The following is a 20,530-nucleotide window of genomic DNA, read 5'->3' as shown; positions in this document are numbered from 1 at the left end:
TAAAATAAATATGCAATTGAAATCCACATACAAGAGAATAGACAACATACCCACAAAAATGTTACACAAGATATACCCTTGGAAACCCTCATTGAGAGAAAAAACTCAACCTCCAAAAGCATCCATCACCATGTATTATTCAGTAAAAATACCATTGCAATACAACCATGAAAGCCTTCAATGCCATAGCCACAACCAAGAAATTCATGTGAACAAACATGAATCCACACATCCCATGTCATGCTTCCAACTTTCACAAAGGCTCCCTTGGCTAACCTATCAAGCCTTGTCCCGCTCAACTCTTTTCCTTTTTTCCTTCTTCTCACACCAACAACTACCCTTATGGTTTCTGATATAGTAGCAAGTCACACAAAACCACCAAGTGATATTACATAAACCATGTGCTACCTAACCCATTGACCCCACATTTAATATTGGAATTTTCATTCTCTTCTCCAATATTAAATAATTACATGAAATATTATCACAATATTACAATACAACTCATCAAGTATATCCCATGGGAATCTTTACATGTTTCACTTCCATCTAAGTGCAACATTACATAATAAAATAAAATAATACAATATAAAAATATTATGCAATGTGTGCAACACCCATTATCTCAACAATGTCCCACTTGTTATAGACATTACATAGCATCAATCAATAGCCACATAAATGAACAAGAGAACAATCCCTCCTAGTACATCCACCATCATGAATCAAAGTACACCATGTGCTCCATCCTAGTAACCACACCAAAATCAAAGTATGCAGCTTCTCAAACATGAATGAAGCCAACTCCTATTATGCCACTACCATCGAACATACATAGAAACCATCCAAAGAGGAAGCCACCTAACTTTTCACATTAAAAGATCATAAAATATTATACCAATTGAAATGCCAAGCACAAAAAACCTGATCCAAAGGTAATCACATGTATCCATAGTTGTCAAAATATCTATAGCTGAAATAGCACCAGCAATAATTGCCAAACCCATCCAACTATCAATACCTCCAAAGGTATACCAAGTGAATCTCACATCATCAACATATCCAATATGTAACTTAAAATCAAAAGCCTCAAGATCAATACCTACCACATACATACCAAGAAACTTCCACTATAAAAGATAATGTCAAATCTATAACCAATCCACTCACAACATCTCAAAGAAGTGAATCCATGTAGTATCAAGGACATCCACAAAAAATAAACCAATAACTTCCAAGAACAACTCTATAAAAAAATCTCTAATAGCCTCCCAAGCTCTCTACAACCAACAAAGGAAAGAGACAAAGAAATAACCATGTCATCTCTCACGTAACATACGTGAGCACAAACCATACCATATAACTAATCATGGATGTAAGCCTCTCACAAGGAGATCAAAACTCATAAACCATTCCTAATCCAAGGAATATGCCCAATATAAAATCATCTCCCAAACTTAACTAGCATAACAACATATGGAAATGGAGATAACCAATGCTAAACCATCTCTCAAATGAATCCTCCAGAACTAACTCACATATCATAGCTCAATATCCATATCCATTAAAGACAAGCATAAAAATAATGCACCTAAAAGAAACAATAGGCTATACCTCTCCAGTAACAAACTGCCGAGTAGACCAAGAGTGGGGAATTGGAATGCTCATCAAGATATCCAAGTCTCCAACCAAGACTTGTCTAAAAATAATCTCACTTGTCTAAAAATAATCTCCTCTCAAGTCCATATTAGGTGAATGCCCCTCGGACTTCTAGGTTAAACCAAACAACTGTCCTAACAAATACTTCTCTAATCCAAGAGGCAAGAGTTTGCAACATAATTACCTTTTTATGTAAGAGATTTTGGATTCAATTCTACCTAAGTTTAACACATAATAATTAATTTCAACAAATAATTATAATTAATCTAGGTTTTACAGTATTATCTATCAAGAAAAATAAAAGGAATATATTGTACACTACTTTCAACATACATACATAAATACATACATACATACATACATATATATATATATGTCTATTTATTACATCTAGTAAAGATAAAATTTAATGTTCAATTAAAAACTTTCATTTAACAACCTACAAATTATCATGTTATGTTTTAATTGATGTGTATCATGTCATTTTCCCTTTTAATATATGAAAATGATGTTATTAAGGTGAAAATGAAAAAAACTTTTGTGAAATGTTAAAAGATCAATAATAGTGAAAAATAATCTCTCTCTCCCTCATACTCTTGATATCTCATTATATCTACCTATCTTATTTACTCCATCCCTCCTACTTTATATTTCTACCTCCTTATAACCACCCCCCTCGTTCTCATTCTTTTCATTTTTCTTACTCTTTATATCCCTATCTCTCCCTCTCTCATTATTGTAGAAATAAGATACACCTGTTTGTAATTAACTCTATTATCTTCTTGATTCATAGGTTTTGTTTCACTGTGTTTGGAAGGATGTATATTGATTAGATAATACAACTTCTCCATTAAGACCATTTCTATACAAAAAAATCCTTTCCTAAGTACTTGACATCATGTACTAGATAAATTTGTACCAATAATAGATAGAAAATATTTTTTTAATAAAATTTTTAAACCTCTTTAACATACACATTCCACACCAAGATGTAGTTGCTACTTTTTAAAAGAACTAAATTTAGTGTAATTTAGTCATGACAATTTAGTGCCACACACATACACGTAAATTTAGATCAAGACAAATTACAATAATAAGAATATTTTTTAATATAATTATATATGTACCATGATATATTTTACAAGGTCTACTATTGGGACTCTTAATTTTCCTCTCATGTAACTTATTATACATTAGATAGATTGAACTCTTATTTTGTTGTCTCTACCAAGCTACTTCTAAGTAGCTAGAGAAATTCATGTAATTTTTAGTTCTCTCTAATAGTTTATCTTTAAAACACCACCCATTTACCTAGAGCCATCAACATGATGCAGGAGCATCCTAGGTGTAAGGGAAATCTTGCATCACCCAAAAATATTTTATTTTCAGCCTTTTCTATTTTAATAAGGACAAGTAGATAGGGTGGTTACTATTTATGGGAACTTACTATTTTTAGTAGGTTTTTCATACAACCTTAGAATGTTCTTATTTTCTATAGGAAGGTTCATTTTAGAGTTGTAAGCCTACCATAAAAATCTCATTGTTCAAGCATTAGTATTAGAGAAGTTATTGCAGATTTTTGGTAGAAAAATTTGCAGAAAAATCTTCAGGCTCACTGTTGGAGGCCTTAGAGTGCTCGAATGAGGTCTGAAAACTCGACAAAAGGGTGCTAGCACAATTTTGAGCTTGTAGATCAGGAGCTGACATATCTAAAAAGTGGTTATAATAGCCAATCAAAGCAACGGTTGGTGAGTTATGACCTTTGGAAGTTGGCTACCAAAATTTCTAAAATAATTTGTCAAAGATGTATTTGGTCGACTCTATGTGTATTGTTAGTGTCTGTCAGCCCTAGGTATTAAGTTTAAGCATTTGGAATCTTCTCGGACGACATAAACTACCTATTTAAGAAAGGCCCAAAGATTGTCTACGACAACTTTGGGTGATAGTTCGTAGCATTGTCTTGCAGATTACTGTAATGAAGGTGCCCATTTTGGTTAGCATATTGTAATTGAGAATTCTATAATTCTACATTTGTGACAATAATAAGAAGTTTATATTTTGTTCTCACATTTTTTGTTGTTACTTTTTTTCTATTATGAGTTTATGGTATTAAGGGGAGTCCCCTACATCAAGTAGTATTAGAGCTAGAGTTCTTGAGTGTGTGGATAGATCACCGACTATGAGGTAATTCCCACCAGGATCGTGGTTTAGGCTAAGCATGTTGATAGATCACTGCTTGTGAGGCAGTTTGCACTAGTGTTTTAGCAAAAGTGCAAAAATTCCTCCATGAAGAGAGCATGGTAGAAGAGCTGTAGCTATTACACCTGAGGGTTTTCAATCCCTCCAAAGAAAAATGCAAGCATTGGAAGAAAAAATGTGTAGAGGAATGAATCTTCCCATAAGAGATGAAAGAGAGGATTAGGATGAAGTAGACAAAAAAAGTCAAAGTAGAGGCAGTTCTAAACCCAGAGGAGGAGAGGCTTTTTAGGGCCATCTCCAAGATTGGAAAAAGACCTAAGTTTGAGGTTCCCACATTTTTAGGAAATCTTAACCTAGAAGAGTTGATCGATTGGATCAATGAAATAGAGGAGTACTTTGAGTATGCAGATATTGAGGATGTAGATAGGGTCAAGTTTGTGAAGGCAAAACTAAAGGGACATGCAAAGATTTGGTTGTAAGAGGTTTAGTTGGAATGAAATAGAAAGGGAAAGGAAAAAATCACCAAATGGGATTAGATGATAGCTAAAATGAAGCAACGATTCATTCCTATGGATTATGAGCTTGATCTATTGAAGAAGATGCAAGGAATGAAGCAAGCAAGAAAATCTATTCAAGAGTATACTGAGGAGTTCTACTAAGTTCTCATTAGAATTAGCCATGCAGAAGCTGATAAGGAGAAAGTTTCCCATTATCTTAATGGGTTAAGGCCCAACATTCAGGACGAGCTAAGTTTAGTTTGGATGAATAGTATTGAGGAGGCATACCAGTTTGCCCTAAGAGTTGAGGAGAAGTTTGACAATAAGAATAGTGGAAGAGGTCATGGTTATGGAGGCCATAACAATGATTAGAATAACAAGGATGAGGTTGGAAGTAGCAATTAGAACTAAAAGGGAAACAATTCCAATCATTTCCATGGTTAGAACAATAGAGATTAGAGAGGAAGAGGTAGAGGACAAGGATCTAGAAGAGGAGGCTTATGTGGAAAATGTTTTCACTGTGAAGAAGAAGGGCATAGAGAATTTGAATGTACCCAACACCAAGGAAGGACAAATTGAAGAACAGAAGGTCAGGCGAGAGTTGCACATGTTTATGAAGATGCTAAAAGAGGAGAAGTCCTAGTTAACAGAAGAGTCCTACTAAGCAGTGAGAATGAATCTAATCAAAGAAGGAATTTTTTTTGAACAAGGTGCAGATGTGAAGATAAGTGTTGTGATGTGATCATTGATGGTGAAATTATTGACAATCTGGTGTCAGAAATAATGGTCACCAAGTTGAAGTTGAAGAGATAGAAACACCTGCATCCATACCATATTGCTTGGGTGCAAGATGACCACAACGTTATGGTCAATGAGTAGTCTCAGTGAAGTTCAAGATTGGGAGCTATCAGGATGAGGTACTATGTGATATCATACCTATGGACGTATGTCATATGTTGTTGGGTAGGTTGTGGCAGTTTGGTAGGCATGTTGTACATGATGGGCAAGAAAATACCTACACTCTAACTAGGGATGGATTGAAACATAAGTTGATGCCATTGAAGGATAAAGAAGAAAAGGTATGTAGTGCTGCCAGAATATGTGTTGTTGATGGAAAAGAGTTTCTTAAAGGTATGAAACATGAGCATATGTGTTTTGCTATCAATCCTAAAGATAGTAAAGAAGAAGTAGAGGGGGTATCTACAAAAGTTCCAGATATGTTGGAAGAGTTTTTTGATATTGTATCAGATAATGTACTTGATGGATTGCCCCCAATGAGGAAGATTAGTCACTAGATGGATTTGGTTCTAGGATCTAGTTTGCCAAACAAGGCAGTGCATAGAATGACACTAGTAGAAAATGAAGAGTTGAATAGGAAATTTCATGAGTTGTTGCAGAAGGAGTTGATTCAAGAGAGTTTAAGTCCATTTGTTGTACCAGTAGTGTTAGCACAAAAGAAGAATGGATAATGGAGGATGTGCATAGATTATCATGCTATCAACAAGATAACCATCAAGTATAGATTTCCTTTGCCAAGGATGGATGATATTATGGACTATTTGAGTGGAGCTTAGTATTTCACAAAGATAGATCTGAAGAGTGCGTACCATCAAATTTATATTAGAGAAGGTGATGAGTGGAAGACTACTTTTAAGATAAAAGAAGGACTATATGAGTGGTTAGTCATGCCTTTTGGGTTAACCAATGCATTGAGCACTTTCATGAGGTTCATGAATGAGGTACTAACGCGGTGTCTAGGTAAGTTTGTCATTATTAACCTAGATGATATATTGATCTTTAGTAAGACATTGGAGGAGCATTTGATTCATATTCGCAAGGTGCTTAAAAAGTTGAGGGAAGAAAAGTTGTTGATAAACATGAAGAAGTGCAGTTTTGTAAAGAAGGAGTTGGTGTACTTGGGATTTGTAGTCTTAGGAGAAGGTTTGAAAATGGACCCAGAGAAAGTGAAGGCTATCCTTGAATGGCCTACTCCAAGGAGTGTGATAGAGGTAAGATCTTTTCATGGACTAGCTAGATTTTAGAGAAAGTTCATAAGAAGTTTTAGCGGTATTTGTGGACCCTTGACTGAAACAATGAGAGGAGATAGGAAAGAGTTTAAGTGAACTATAGGAGCAGAGAAGAGTTTCAATCTGTCGAAATAAAAAGTTACTAAGAAACCTATTTTAGCACTTCCTAATTTTAGCAATGTGTTTCAAGTAGACTATGATGCTAGTCATACTGTAATAGGAGCTATTTTGAGCCAAGAAGGTAGACCTGTTGCTTATTTCACTGTGAAGTTGAATGATGCAAAAGAAAATATTCTATTTAGGATTAGGAATTTTATGCCATAGTTCAAGAATTGAAGAAGTGGAGACACTGTCTTCTTCCCAAGGAGTTTTTTTTGGTATACTAATCATCAAGCTTTGCAATATTTGAATAGTCAAGGAAATTTGAACCAAAGGCATTTAAAGTGGGTTGAGTTTTTGTAGAGTTATACATTTGTTTTGAAACACAAAAGTGGGAAGTCTAACAAAGTTGCAAATGCTCTTAGTACAAGACAACTTTTGCTGAAAAATATGTAGATGGAGGTGGTTGGGTTCAAGGAACTTAGTACATTGTATCCAAATGATCCTAATTTTGGTGAAGCATGGAAGGCTTGTACAAAACCTGTTACACTTGACATGACAAATTGGTTGGATTTTATGATCCAAGATAACATGTTGTTCAAAGGATGCCAGTTGTGCATTCCAAGAAGTTCAATGAGAGAGAACCTCATCAAGGAGAAGTATAGTGGAGGATTGGTTGGATATTTTGGTAGAGATAAAACTATAGCTTTGGTTGCTAAAAATTATTACTAGTCACAATTACAGCAAGATGTGACAAATTTTTTACAAAGTTGCCAATTATGATAGATGGTGAAAATAGTGAAGCAAAATATAGGGTTGTATCAGCCATTACCTGTACCAGAGAAGCTGTGGGAGGATGTCAGCATGGATTTTGTTCTTGGATTACCAAGGACACGTCATGGGCATGATTCTATTTTTGTGGTGGTTGACAGGTTTTCAAAGATGGCACATTTTATTCCTTGCAAGAAGACTAGTGATGTTGTTCATGTAGCAGAGTTATTTTTCAGAGAAGTGGTGAGATTGTATGGTCTGCCAAAGAGAATAGTTTCAAATAGAGATACCAAATTTATTGGCTATTTTTGGCATACATTGTGGAAGAAGTTGAAGAAAAATTTGAAGTTTAGTTTATCACATCATCCATAGACTGATGGATAGATGGAAACTATGAATCACAGTTTGGGAAACTTGTTGAAATACTTGGTTAGAGATAAACCAAAAGGATGGGATATGATTTTACCATAGGAAAAATTTGCATATAATAATTTTTTCAATAGGAGTACTAGTAAATCACCATTCTAGATTGTATATGGGAGTAGTCCCAGAAATGTTTCTAAATTGAGGAAGTTGGATAAGGAAGAGATAAATAGTGCTGAAGCAGAAGATTTCGCTGAACATTTGAAGAACATCCATGAGGAGGTGAGGAAGCACATCATAAAGGTGAATACATAGGATAAGGCTAAGGAAGATGTGAAAAGGAGATATAAGGAATTTCAAATTGGAGATGAAGTCATGGTTCATTTGAGAAAGAAGTGTTTTCCTATAGGTACATATAATAAGCTGAAGATGAAGAAGTTTGGACCATGCAAGATAGTGAAGAGGCATGATTCTGGAAATGTGTATGAAGTGGAGTTGCCTACTGAATTGAATATTTCACTAGTATTTAATATTTTAGATTTGATAGAGTATTATGAAGGAGGTGATGGAGATGAAGTTGCAGAAGCGTAGTGGAGCATTCTAGCAACCAGTTTAGCTATGAAGGAGATTGAGGAGATACTAGATAGTTGTATTGGAAAAAGTACTAGAAAAAAAACTTATGAGGAATATCTAGTCAAATGGAAAGGGAGACCAATTGAGGATTCATCATGGCTAACAAAGGAGTAGGTCAACTATCTTGGTTTTCCTCTGAACACCTGAGATGTGATGGGGTCACTTCTCAAATTACACTGGGTGTCTGATGGAGGAGCATCCTAGGTGTAAGGGAAATCTTGCATCAAACAAAAATATTTTATTTTCAGTCTTTTCTATTTTAATAAAGGCTAGTAGATAGGGTGGTTACTATTTATGGAAACTTACTTTTTTTAGTAAGTTTGTCATATGAGCTCAGAATGTTCTCATTTTCTATAGGAAGGTTCATTTTAGAGTTGTAAGCCTAGCACAAAAATTGCATTGCTCAAGCATTAGTATCAGAGAAGTTATTGTAGATTTTCGGTGGAAAAAATTGTAGAAAAATCTTTACGCTCATTGTTGGAGGCCATAGAGTGCCTGGATGAGGTCTGAAAACTCGACGAAAGGGCGCTAGCATGGTTTCGAGCCTGTCGATCACAAGCTGACATTTTCAAATAGTGGTTATAATAGGCAATTAGAGCAATGGTTCTTTAATTATGGCCTTCAAAAGTTGGCTACCAAAATTTCTAAAATAATTTGTCAAAGATGTATTTGGCCGACTCTATGTGTATTTTTAGGGTCTGTCAGCCCTAGGTATTAAGTTTAAGCATCTAGAACCTTCCCAGGTGGCATAAAACTAGCTATTTAAGAAAGGCCCAAAGATTGTCTAGGATAGCTCTAGGTGATAGTTTGTAGCACTATCTTGCAGATTACTGTAATGAAGGTGCCCATTTGGGTTAGCATATTGTAATTGAGAATTTTGTAATTCCACATTTGCAATGATAATAAGATGTCCATATTTTGTTCTTCCGTTTTCTGTTGTTACTTTGTTTCTGTTATGAGTTTATGGTATTAAGGGGAGTCCCCTACATCACAACATAGCTAATTCACACTTATTTTTCTAAATATAATTGGTTGTAGCCAAATCTACCATATCTTTTAGCTCAAAATACCTACAAATGCTTCAAAAAAATTCAACCAAATGCTTATCATCTACATGTTCCAAATCCATCACATGATTTCTTATGGCCTCCTAAGTCATACTACCTACATTTTTATATGTAATACAAAAATGTGGATGTGGTTAGACAAAAAATCTTCATCCTGGAAATCATAGATATTGTTCGAATCAAAATAGCTCTACTTAATAGAGATAAATTTATTGAATGAAATCATAATGCACTTTGGCGTAATTTCTATCCCCTCTAGCTAATCAAAGAATTTTCCTATTTTATTTATTTAGTTTTTAGAATGGATCATACTATTATATGTGAAGAATACTCCTTACACAACTAGATTGGAAATATAGAAACAACAACGATTATATATGGAATATACTTATGTACAATTTCACATGGATTGTATAAATAATTTGAATGCCATGGATTCAAATATGTACAATAATAAATATGCATACCAAGGGTTGACAATGAAAGATATTTCCTCCCCAACTTTTCAAAAATCTCTAACTCTTTCATTCTGATGATATTTTACATAGTGTGATTCAAAAAATAATCTTAACACAATTGAATCCAAAAAATAATCATTGTAATTCAATGGATTGTGGAAATTTGATCTCTTTAATTAAATGTTCATTGTTTTAAAAAGAACAAGGCTGCATAAAGTCATCAATTGATATTACATAAACTATCAGATTTGATTGATATTAAGTTTTAATATTTCTTATTTCTTGTTTAGTGGTATTCAATTTATATGTGAATGTTGCATACAACATACATAATATCTATAAGAATATAGAACATACATAATATCTCAAAGAATATATAACCAATATGATGCATGTACCCAAGACTCTTTAAATGCAATGCAAATAAAAAATATATGCATACAAGAAAATAATTCAAGATGAACAACATATTTTTTCAATAGTCTTACTATCAAATTTTACTTTTTACTTGATTCTATAAAAAGTCTATGATTAATATAGATTTGAATTGAAATAACATTAAAATAGGTGGCCTCCCATAAAGATATAATACTTCATCCTTACAAAAATATCAACTCAATGCTACAAATTCCAACCTTTTTGTTCCCTTTCATAATAAATGAACTATGAATATCACATTAAATTAATTAATTAAACACTGAATGACCTTGAATTCAACTACTTCACCAAACTAGGTTTAAGAATAATTTCCTGTCGCCCATTTCACGTGCAAAATGTCCAAACACCATAGACCGTCTCTGCAAATAAACAGTCTGTTGAATAAGAAAGCATGACAAGTAGTCATTAACAAATAGGGGGTCGAGGCTTCATTTTCTCAAGGAGATGTTGGTTGTTTCATTAAAGGGTTTGGTTGGTAACAGAAATACAAGTGGAATAGGCATATGTAAATTCTTAAATTTTTGAATTCTATGTTTGGATATACTAAATCAAAATTGGAATAGGAATAAAATAGGAATACGTATTTCAATTTGACCCAAAAATAAGAATTTTCTATTCCACCTAAATATGTAGAATTGGAATACGTATTCCTATTCCAATTTTATTTATTTTAAAAAACATAAATTTTTGGGTTTACGAATTCCCCATCAAAATCTCGCTGAACTAAACAAGAATAGGAATATGTACCCCCATTTTGTATTTGAGAATATTCTAGAATAAGTATTCCTATTCCCATATTTATATTCTTATAACACATTTGTAAGCAGGGATCGGATTGTATTTTTCATCAACCATATATTAGGTTTAAATTAATTAATAAATTACTAATAAAGGTGTAATTCAATTTTCTATTAGCACATTTGAAAGGGAAACTAGCTAATCTCTGGACAAAATGCACTAAAGAAAAAAAAAAGTCAAATTTTTATTTTTTGAAATTCATGAAAACATAGTGAATTTTGGTATGGAGTTTCATGGTCAAAACAATACTCGTACTTGAGGAACATTTGTGTTATTAATAATCTATTTCTTTTCCTATCCACAAGCATACTGAGCATCTTAGGCCTAAATTGCATTAGGGTTCCTACAAAGCACAAGTAAAGCCCATTCAAGGCAATATTTGATGTATCATAGTAGATAAGTAGGAGTTAATTTCCACCGCAAGTCAAATTGTGATATTGCTATCAAGATTTAACTATGTAGTTTTTGTGTCAAACTCATTAGCCCATATTTCATGATTGCAAAGTGTTCCATTTATTCTCATGAGAGGTGGATTTGCATTGACTCACTACTCATGAAATATGGTTCAATGAGTTTGACTAAAAAACTACATAGTTAAATCATGATAGCAATATCACAATTTGACTTGTTGTGGAAATTATCTTCTACTTATCAATTGATGAGCTTAAGGGGATTTCTAATAAATGGTTTATAAGGCACAGAACTTGGTGAATGTTTTACAAATGGGGTTGCAAGCAGAGTGGGTTTAACCATGGAAGAAAATTTGTACTTAAGCACACTCTAGCTGGAGTAATACTGGGATGGATTTGCATTGAATCACTACTCATAAAATATGGATCAATGAGTTAGACTCAAAAAATCACCTTGATCCAATGAGTTCTAAGTGTTCTATTTATTCTCATGAGAGATGGTCCTTATAGCAATATCACAATGTATCAAAGTATTCAAGCTTTCAACATTGATGTAAATTTAATACTTACTCTCATGAAATATGATTTTCCCTTTGTGTTTTGAATAATTTAAATTATTAATAAATATTGAATTTCATTTAACAATTTTACACTATTCTTTATAATATTTAAATCTATATATTAGTCATCTTGTCATTTTTTCTATTGGAAAGAATAATCTCAGGTATCAAAAAAACTCTGTAGCAATTGCTTTAATTAAACAAGGCATAACATTTACAAAATTGAAGATTTTAAAATTTATGTAATCATCCTTATCACCTATGCTCATTTTTCTAGTTTGCTCTTATCAACAAATTTATTGTTTTGTACATGTTCTCTCCACAAACCATTTCCCATAGCAATTCAATGCATCTATATAGTCCAATGAAATTACATTTTGTTACTTACTCTTCCACAACTCCAAATCTATAGATGTACAAGTGAATTTCTAGATTATATAGGTTGTAGCTTAGCAAACTATGAAATTGTATCTATAGCATAATATAATGGTGTTATTGTTTATGTATGATTTGAAGCTCAAAAGATGTATGTTTTAGTTTAGTTACATAGGAGTGTAAGCATATGGATGTCATTACAAGTGAGCTCAAATAGTTTACTTAATCTAAATGAATGTTGTGATTGATTTATTTTTGTTGTCATTAAAAATGAGTTCAAATAGTTTACCTAATGTCATGCCCAAAATATGGGTAAAAACATACCAAAAAATTGTTTTAAAAAAGATTATCCATTCACTATGTTAATACATGCTAGAATGATTTGGTTATGGAAAGTTGACAAAGAATTAAAGTGAGTTTTGAACACCTAACATAAAGATGTGGAGTTAATATTCTAACACAATGCATAGGTTTGGAACCCTAAGTCCTAGTGTTATAGGAACACTTAGCTCAGGTTGAATGAGTTGATCGATTTAAAATTTAGGTTCAATTTAGAAATGTATGACTTCTAATTCAAATTTTATTTTAGGGTTTCCAAGTTCATAAGTTCACTATGAAGCTATCCTTTTTAACACTATACTAGGTCAATCCTTAGGAGACTCTAATTCTACATTTAAAAGTTAACCCATCATATCATACTAATACTTAATTTGGATATTATCATAACTCATTTAGAATGAATTAAAATATTAAACATTTATCAATAAACTATTTACAACATCTAACTCATCTTCTATCATAACTTGACTCATCATATTTTGTTACCTAGTCAACTTGAGTTATAATATTTCCCGATCCATTAACCACCTTATAGGTTTAAAATTCAAGTGCAAAATATCCCGCTACTATAATCATCACATAAATTTAAATTCCACTAAAAGAACTAGTAACATAAAATTTCTAACTAATATATTTCCAATCCTACCCTTCACTTGATTTTTAAGAGAACATTTATCCATTGACAACTAATAGTAAACCCATAATTAATTCCATATTATAAATTATGAAATCATTACAAAAATAAATCCCTTGATAAGATATAACATATTTTCAATCATGCTCTACTATAGAGTAAAAATCTTCAAACGTATCATTAGCATCTTCCACTTTCCATTATGAAGACACAAACTTTTTTCATAAATAAAAAACACTATTCACTAACACTAAATTCAAATATAAATTTAATAAAACATAAATTTAAAATTAACATTATCTTTAAACTAAGTTACCTTAACATTCTAACAACCTTACCTTTCTAACCCTTCAATCTAATTATTCTTTAGTCAAATTCCTTTCATATCAAATGAATTATGCATATATATTTTTTGATCGATAATGTTTCTAATATATATTAATCATAAAATAGAAAAGTTACATATAAGCCTTCAAAGAGCATTGAACCACCATTAAGAAAAATCCCTCCAACCATAAACATCAACCTACAGCTACTTACTAGAACTTCAATACATTACAGCAGCCATGATCAAAATAACTCTAACCATCCTACCCCTAGCCCAAACCTTCTACATTTTAACAAAGCCAAAAAATTACATACATAACTATCTCCTATTAGCAAAAAAATTTAAAATTTAATCCCCAGCAACCAACCCAGTAGCACTCGTAGCACACTAAAATCCACTAGTGCCTACCCCTAATTTTTAGAGAAACCTCTCCCACCTTGTTGACTGCCCCATCAATGTGGAAAATTAACCCATTCACTCTTTGGATGATCCTCACCACCTTCCACTTGGCTTAAATCCTCTGGTAGCTTCACCCAAGCATCCTTTATTGCCTTATATAGAGAAGGCTTATCTGCCTTTGCCTTCCATCTTAGGAAGGGGATATAGCCATAACACCTTCCTCCATCCTCATCTTCAAAGCACTCCTAAAAATCTAACCCAATGCCTAGAATAGACCAATCAAGGATGGAATATAGGCCACCCAACATGTCCTCCTCAAATAGTGACCTGGCTACATAGCCCACTTCCTTTGTAGTTTTATTCAACTCCAGGCCCCATGCCACTACCATCACAATAACCTCTAGATTAGAATGATGTTTCACTATTCGCTCTTGAAACTGGGCAGCAATAACACCCAAGACTGCCCTAATTATCCCTTAAATTTTTATCTTCAGCAAGCTCTTTAGCTGCTCCTTACTCATGGGCCCTTTGAATGCTTTCAACTACTTGTTGGAATCCATAGCAAAGGAAGCCTCCATTACCATCATCTTCTCCACACCTTGCTAGAAAAACTAGAGATAAACACTGCCTTCCCCACATTTTGTAAATAAACAACCCACTTCCATTCACCTAAAAACATTAACCTCACATGTTTAAAGTGTCCATTCAAAACCAAATCTCATATATTGCTACCGCCAAATCAATAATAGCTTCTAACACAAATCTATAATGTGGATAACAATAAGAATAAAGCTTCAATCTCCAACTCTTCTCATGCATAGCCCCATCAAATCCAACAAACTTCACCCACTAGCAATAAATGACTGACATCAATATAATTACTCATTTCTAGCACCAAATTCTCCCCCTAATTGCACCATTCTAGAATCCTCAAACGCAATTGAATTTATTTGGGGGAATGTTGTTGTCCAATTTGTCAAATTTTCTACCTCCACATTCCCCTCCCTATACACATGGCTCACCTTAAAATTAATAAAAGTTTCCAACTCCTCTCTAATCTTTTGAATTGGATTTTGGTAGAACCATGCCTGCATCAAACCTTTAACAATACCATCTACTACAATTTTTGAATCCCCTTCAAGATGAAGATATTTAACACCCAATTTTTTAGCTAATAATACTACTAAAAGTCCAGCCTCTATCTCCATTGCATTATTAGTACCATCCACTAGCCATTTCGCCGCAAAACCAATAATATCCCCTTTAACATTTCTGGCTACTACCCCTGCACCTGATAACCCTTTATTCCCTTTTCAAGCACCATCAAATTTAATTTTAATCTGGTCCCCAATTGGGGGGTGCCACCTAATCTCCTTCCTATCAACTTTCATCTTACCTTCCCTTCCTCCATCATTGGCCCATTTAATTATAATCTTAGGCCAAAAATTTTGCACCCTACTATCCCAATAGTAAAATTTTCTCCTCAAGTTTTGTAACATACCATTGGCATTCATACATTCTTCAATAGCTCGATGAATTCTTTCTTAGACCTTATCCACACTTTCCAATCTATCTTGAAAGATTTTCCTTTTACATTCCTTCCATATTTCCCAAATGACTAAGGCTGGACTAACAATCCAAATATTTGAGTAGATAGATTTTCTAAAAGCTATCGGCTAGCCTTAAAACATACCTTGAAGAGAATTTGGTAGGGGAGCCGACCAACATAGATGCATCTTCAAATGCATCCAACATTGTTGAGAAAAATCACATTGAACCAAAAGATGATTCACAGTTTCTATTGCATTTAGACAAAGAGTAGATCAATATGGGCCCACAAACCCAAAATTATACATCCTATCATCCGTTAGAATCCTACCCTTCAAAGCTAACCATGCAAAAGCTCCAACCTTATTTATTCCAACATAACTTATGAGACCACCCATCTAAGATAGTGACCTTTCTACTAAGCCGATATCCTAGTTTAGATGAGTAACATGCACTCTTAGAAGCACACTAGATAATCCTATCCTCCTTATTACTCAAATTAATCTACCTATCCTAAAAAATACCTTTTAATCTCAATTTATGTTCCTCCAACAGCTATAAATTGGAGAAGTCCTTCCATACCTAGCAAGAGCCCACCTCCGAATGCCTCTCCTCCACATAAAAATCCACCCTGTCACCCCATTCTGCCTCCATTACTAGAATAAGATCTTCAACTCCCTCACGATCAGCCAACCGACTCAACCCATTCCAAGAGTCATGCCAAAAGGAGGCTTTTTCCCCATTACCAATGTGCCAAGAGATGTGGTTAGTGATGATAGGCTTGCAATCCAACATGAAATTCCAAATAGCCAATCCCTTTGATGGGTTCCTAATAGTCAGAATCCTCAAAGGGTCTTCAGATTCTAAAAATTTAGCCTATAGTATTTTGACCCATAATTGTTCTAGATGCTCATACATATCCCAAATCAACTTTGCACCTAGTGCCTTATTGACATCTTTCCATCTATAGGGACCCATTCCCCCTATTTCTTTGACTAGCACAAAGACTCCCATGCTACCAAAGGAATTTTCTCCTCATTTTGGGTACCATTCCAAAGGAATTTCCTCATCCTCTATTCAATATAACTTAAAACTTCCACTGACATTTTCAAACAACTCATAAAAAAAGTTGGAATAGCTAAAATTACTATGTATGGCAATAAAATCCTTCCTGCAAAAGATAGCCACCTTTCTTTCCAACCATCCAAGCACTTAATGCAACTATCAATAAATTCTTTCCATAAATTAGAATTATTTCTATCGTGAAATAGTGGTATACCTAAGTACTTATTGGGTAGCTTTCCATGCCTCACCCCCAAAATTTGACATATCTTTACCTGAATCTTACTTGCAGTATTAAAGAAAAAGATCCCAAATTTTTTCCAATTAATGAATTGACCCAACACTTTGCCATACTCCTCTAAAACATTTTTGATACAACAAGCCTCCCTAACACTTGCCTCACCCATTAAAAAATTATCATCCACAAATTGTAAGTGCATAACTGAATCCACACCTCTAGCAACCTATAATCCATTCCACCTTTTATCCTTTTTAGCTTTTGAAATTTTTCTCCCCAACACTTATGCCAAAATAATAAAAAGAAATGGAGATAGAGGATATCCTTGATGAATACCTCTCTTCATTTCAAATAAACCTTGAGAGCTACCATTAACTAACACCAAGATATGAGGGGAATCAATACAAGAGAAGATCCACTTACACCAACCACTACTGAAACCAAACTTATCAAGAACCTTTTAACAAAAAAGGCTTTTTCACATTGTCATAAGCCTTCCATATATCCAATTTAATCATCATCTCCACCTCCTTGTTCAATCTAAATGAATGTATGGCTTCATGGGCTATAATAATTCCTTCATAAATAGACTTACAAGGAGCAAAACCACTCTATCTTGAAGAAATAATTGTGGGAAAAACCAACTTAAGCATATTCACCATTACCTTAGAAATCACCTTATAAATTGTGTTACATAAAGAGATAGGCCTAAAGTCATTGAAAGTTTATCTTTCCCCTTTCTTCGGTATGAGTGAGATAAAGGTATTGTTCAAATCTTTAGACAAAAATGCCTTCCTTCTAGATTCCTCTACAATTTCCCAAAGTTCTTGCTCGACAAAATCCCATGCTTCTTGAAAGAAAAGAGTAGGAAACCCATTTGGACTAGGTTTTTTATCCCTTCCCATACTGAAGGGGGCAATTTTAATTTCCTCCATCAACACCAGACAAGTTAGCATGTTATTAAGAGCATCAAAAATCAAATTAGGAATACCATCCAACAAACCTTGAAAATCCTCCTTTGAGGCTTCATTGTGTGCAGCACCTAGCAGATCCTTGAAAAACCTTACAACCTCACCATTGATCTATGCTTGATCAGTAATGGAATCCCAATTCGAGTTCTTTATAGAGAATTATGAAAAAAATTTCATTGTGTGGAGCACTTAGTAGATCCTTGAAAAACCTTACAACCTCACCATTGATATGTGCTTGATTAGTAATGGAATCCCCATTCAAGTTCTTTATTTGAGTTCTTGTTGACTATTCTCCTTTTCTTAACTGAATTATGAAAATATTTGGTATTACGATCACCCTCCTTAAGCCACAATTCACCAGACTTTTGCCTCCAAAAATTTCCTCCTTCTATAAAATTGCATCATATTATTTCTTCATATTCAACTCTTGTTGATATAGAGCATCATCCATACCTCCAGCCATCACCACCTCATTTACTTCTACCAACTGTTTCTCTAGCATAAAATTTTCATCAAAAATATTCTTAAACACTACCCTGTTCCACAGTTTCAGCTATTCCTTCACAAACTGCAATTTCTTAAAAAAATTATGTTTAGGAGCTAAGCTCCACCATCCTTTAATCAAGTCAAAGAAACCATTTTACCGCATCCACATCTTTTCAAACCGAAAAGGAGCATGCTCCAACATTGAATCATTCCTTATACTTAAACAAATAGGAAAGTGATCAGAACTTGTAAGGGGTAAGATGTCAGCTTGGCATAACCACTCCATGCTGCTACAATCACCACCTAGTAGAAAATGATCAATCTTCTCAACAATATTGGTAAAGCTTTCCTCCAATTAGTCCATGTAAAATCTCCATTAGAAAAAGGTAAATCTTGTAAATTATTTGTTAGAACAAAATCAGCAAACTCCTGATGGCTTTTGTTTAATTTCACCACCCCACCTAGTTTCTCACTTGGAGATAGGATTTCATAAAATTCACAACCCAACACCACCAACCTTCCCTCCGATTGTCTTAATTTATTCATCAAGAGTGACCACAACTAAGATTTAAGGGTCTATTGACATGGCCCATATATGTTAAAAGCCAAAAAACTCATATGTAACTGAAAAGAGGAAATATTCACTAGTTGCTAATGAGGACTAGAATCCACCAAAGAAACACAAACCAAAGCCTCTTTCCATAGGATATCTAAACCTCTAGATGCACCATTAGTATCTACCAGCATACACTACCATGACAAAAGTTTCTTAGAAAGAAAAATATTGCCTTCACCACTTAACTTTGTTTCTTGTAAGAAAACAACATCAGAATTAGCTTAATCAACCACATGTTTGACCAAGCACAATTTTTCAGGGGTATTACACCCCTTGACATTCCAAAATAGTAGCTTCATGGCTTTCAGGAAGAGGTGTATCCTCTTCTCGATCTCATCAGTTTAGCCTAGTCCACTACACAACCAACAATAGCAAGTTTGACACTCATGAATTTTGGGCCCCTTTTTTTCTTTTTTGAGACCTTAGGTTTACTAATAACTAATGGTGTCATTCAAATTGAATGCTCTTGTTCAATCACTAACAAATCCATAACCCCACACTGATCTGCCCCAAAATCCTCATCACACAAAAACTCTAATTTAGAAGCCAAGGCATCCCTCCTACGTTCCTTCTCACTATCTAGAAAAGACTCCATAGTTTTGATTGGGGATATTTGTATATCTTTGTAGATTTCATCTTCCACCCAATCCTTGCCCACTAGTATTGAAGCCTCCCCCACCACCTCATTGATACACTCCTCCCTCTATGGCACTAACTATCTCTCATCTAGAACTTGTTTACCATCCTCACCAACATTATTGTCAAAAGTATCCAGAACATATAAATTTAGACCCTGAGGGGTAGGAAAAATATTTCAGGCTCCTTCAATATTAAGCTGTTGGGAGTAAGGGGTCTATGTAACAACCTATGTAGATTGGGCCATAGTCCCACAACTCCCACCTACACCTAGACCATGACCACTGTCATAGGAGCTAATCTCCAAGCCATCAATGCAATCCACTTTTATTTTGGATTTGTAAATCATTTCCTTCTCAAAGGAAATAGACCATGGGGGAATAATTTCCCTCTATTGCTCAATATATTCCATCAAATCTAAACAACGATTCTCCACTTGTCCTTTCCCTTTACCAATCTTCTCTTGAAGAGTAAGATGATCAGTGTAATCAACATCATTAACAATAGAAAATTCCCCTTTTGGAGTGTGAATAACAATTTGGTCAAGCACAAAATAGTAATCTTGCATCTTAATCAGAATCCTTGAATACTGATACAAACGATTCTTTTCCAATGATTCTTCTGATTTTGTAAGAATCTACCTTAGGGAAGAATTTACCCAAGACCAAGGGACTCAAAACACAAGCACAAATTAGACCAGAGTATGATCAAAATAATTGTATACTATTCAATTCTATGTACAAGTACACTAGGAGTGCCTCAATATAAAGGCCTCTGAGATGCATCTAGAATGCCTCAGAATCAGCATCATGATTAGTCCAACAACTAGGCACATGTCCACCAGATATGGGTTATCCTCCATTATGCATAAAACTAAGTGTGATGATGAGAGGATAAGCCTACAAAGGTGAAACATGCA

The 20,530-nt window shown here is 34.1% G+C and overlaps 1 pseudogene; it reads right to left on the bottom strand.

Annotated features, from left to right (window-relative positions):
• The window catches only part of LOC149563055 (TOM1-like protein 3), a 90,535-nt pseudogene extending 74,279 nt beyond the window's left edge, over positions 1-16,256 (bottom strand).
• Positions 16,257-20,530: the final 4,274 nt, after the last annotated feature.

The sequence above is a fragment of the Cupressus sempervirens genome, chromosome 4 (assembly GCF_028749045.1).
Source record: "Cupressus sempervirens isolate cs-2001-9-10 chromosome 4, ASM2874904v1, whole genome shotgun sequence".
Lineage (NCBI taxonomy): Eukaryota > Viridiplantae > Streptophyta > Pinopsida > Cupressales > Cupressaceae > Cupressus > Cupressus sempervirens.
Note: the sequence above shows the minus strand (reverse complement) of the source record. Positions and strands in the feature narration are given on the sequence as shown.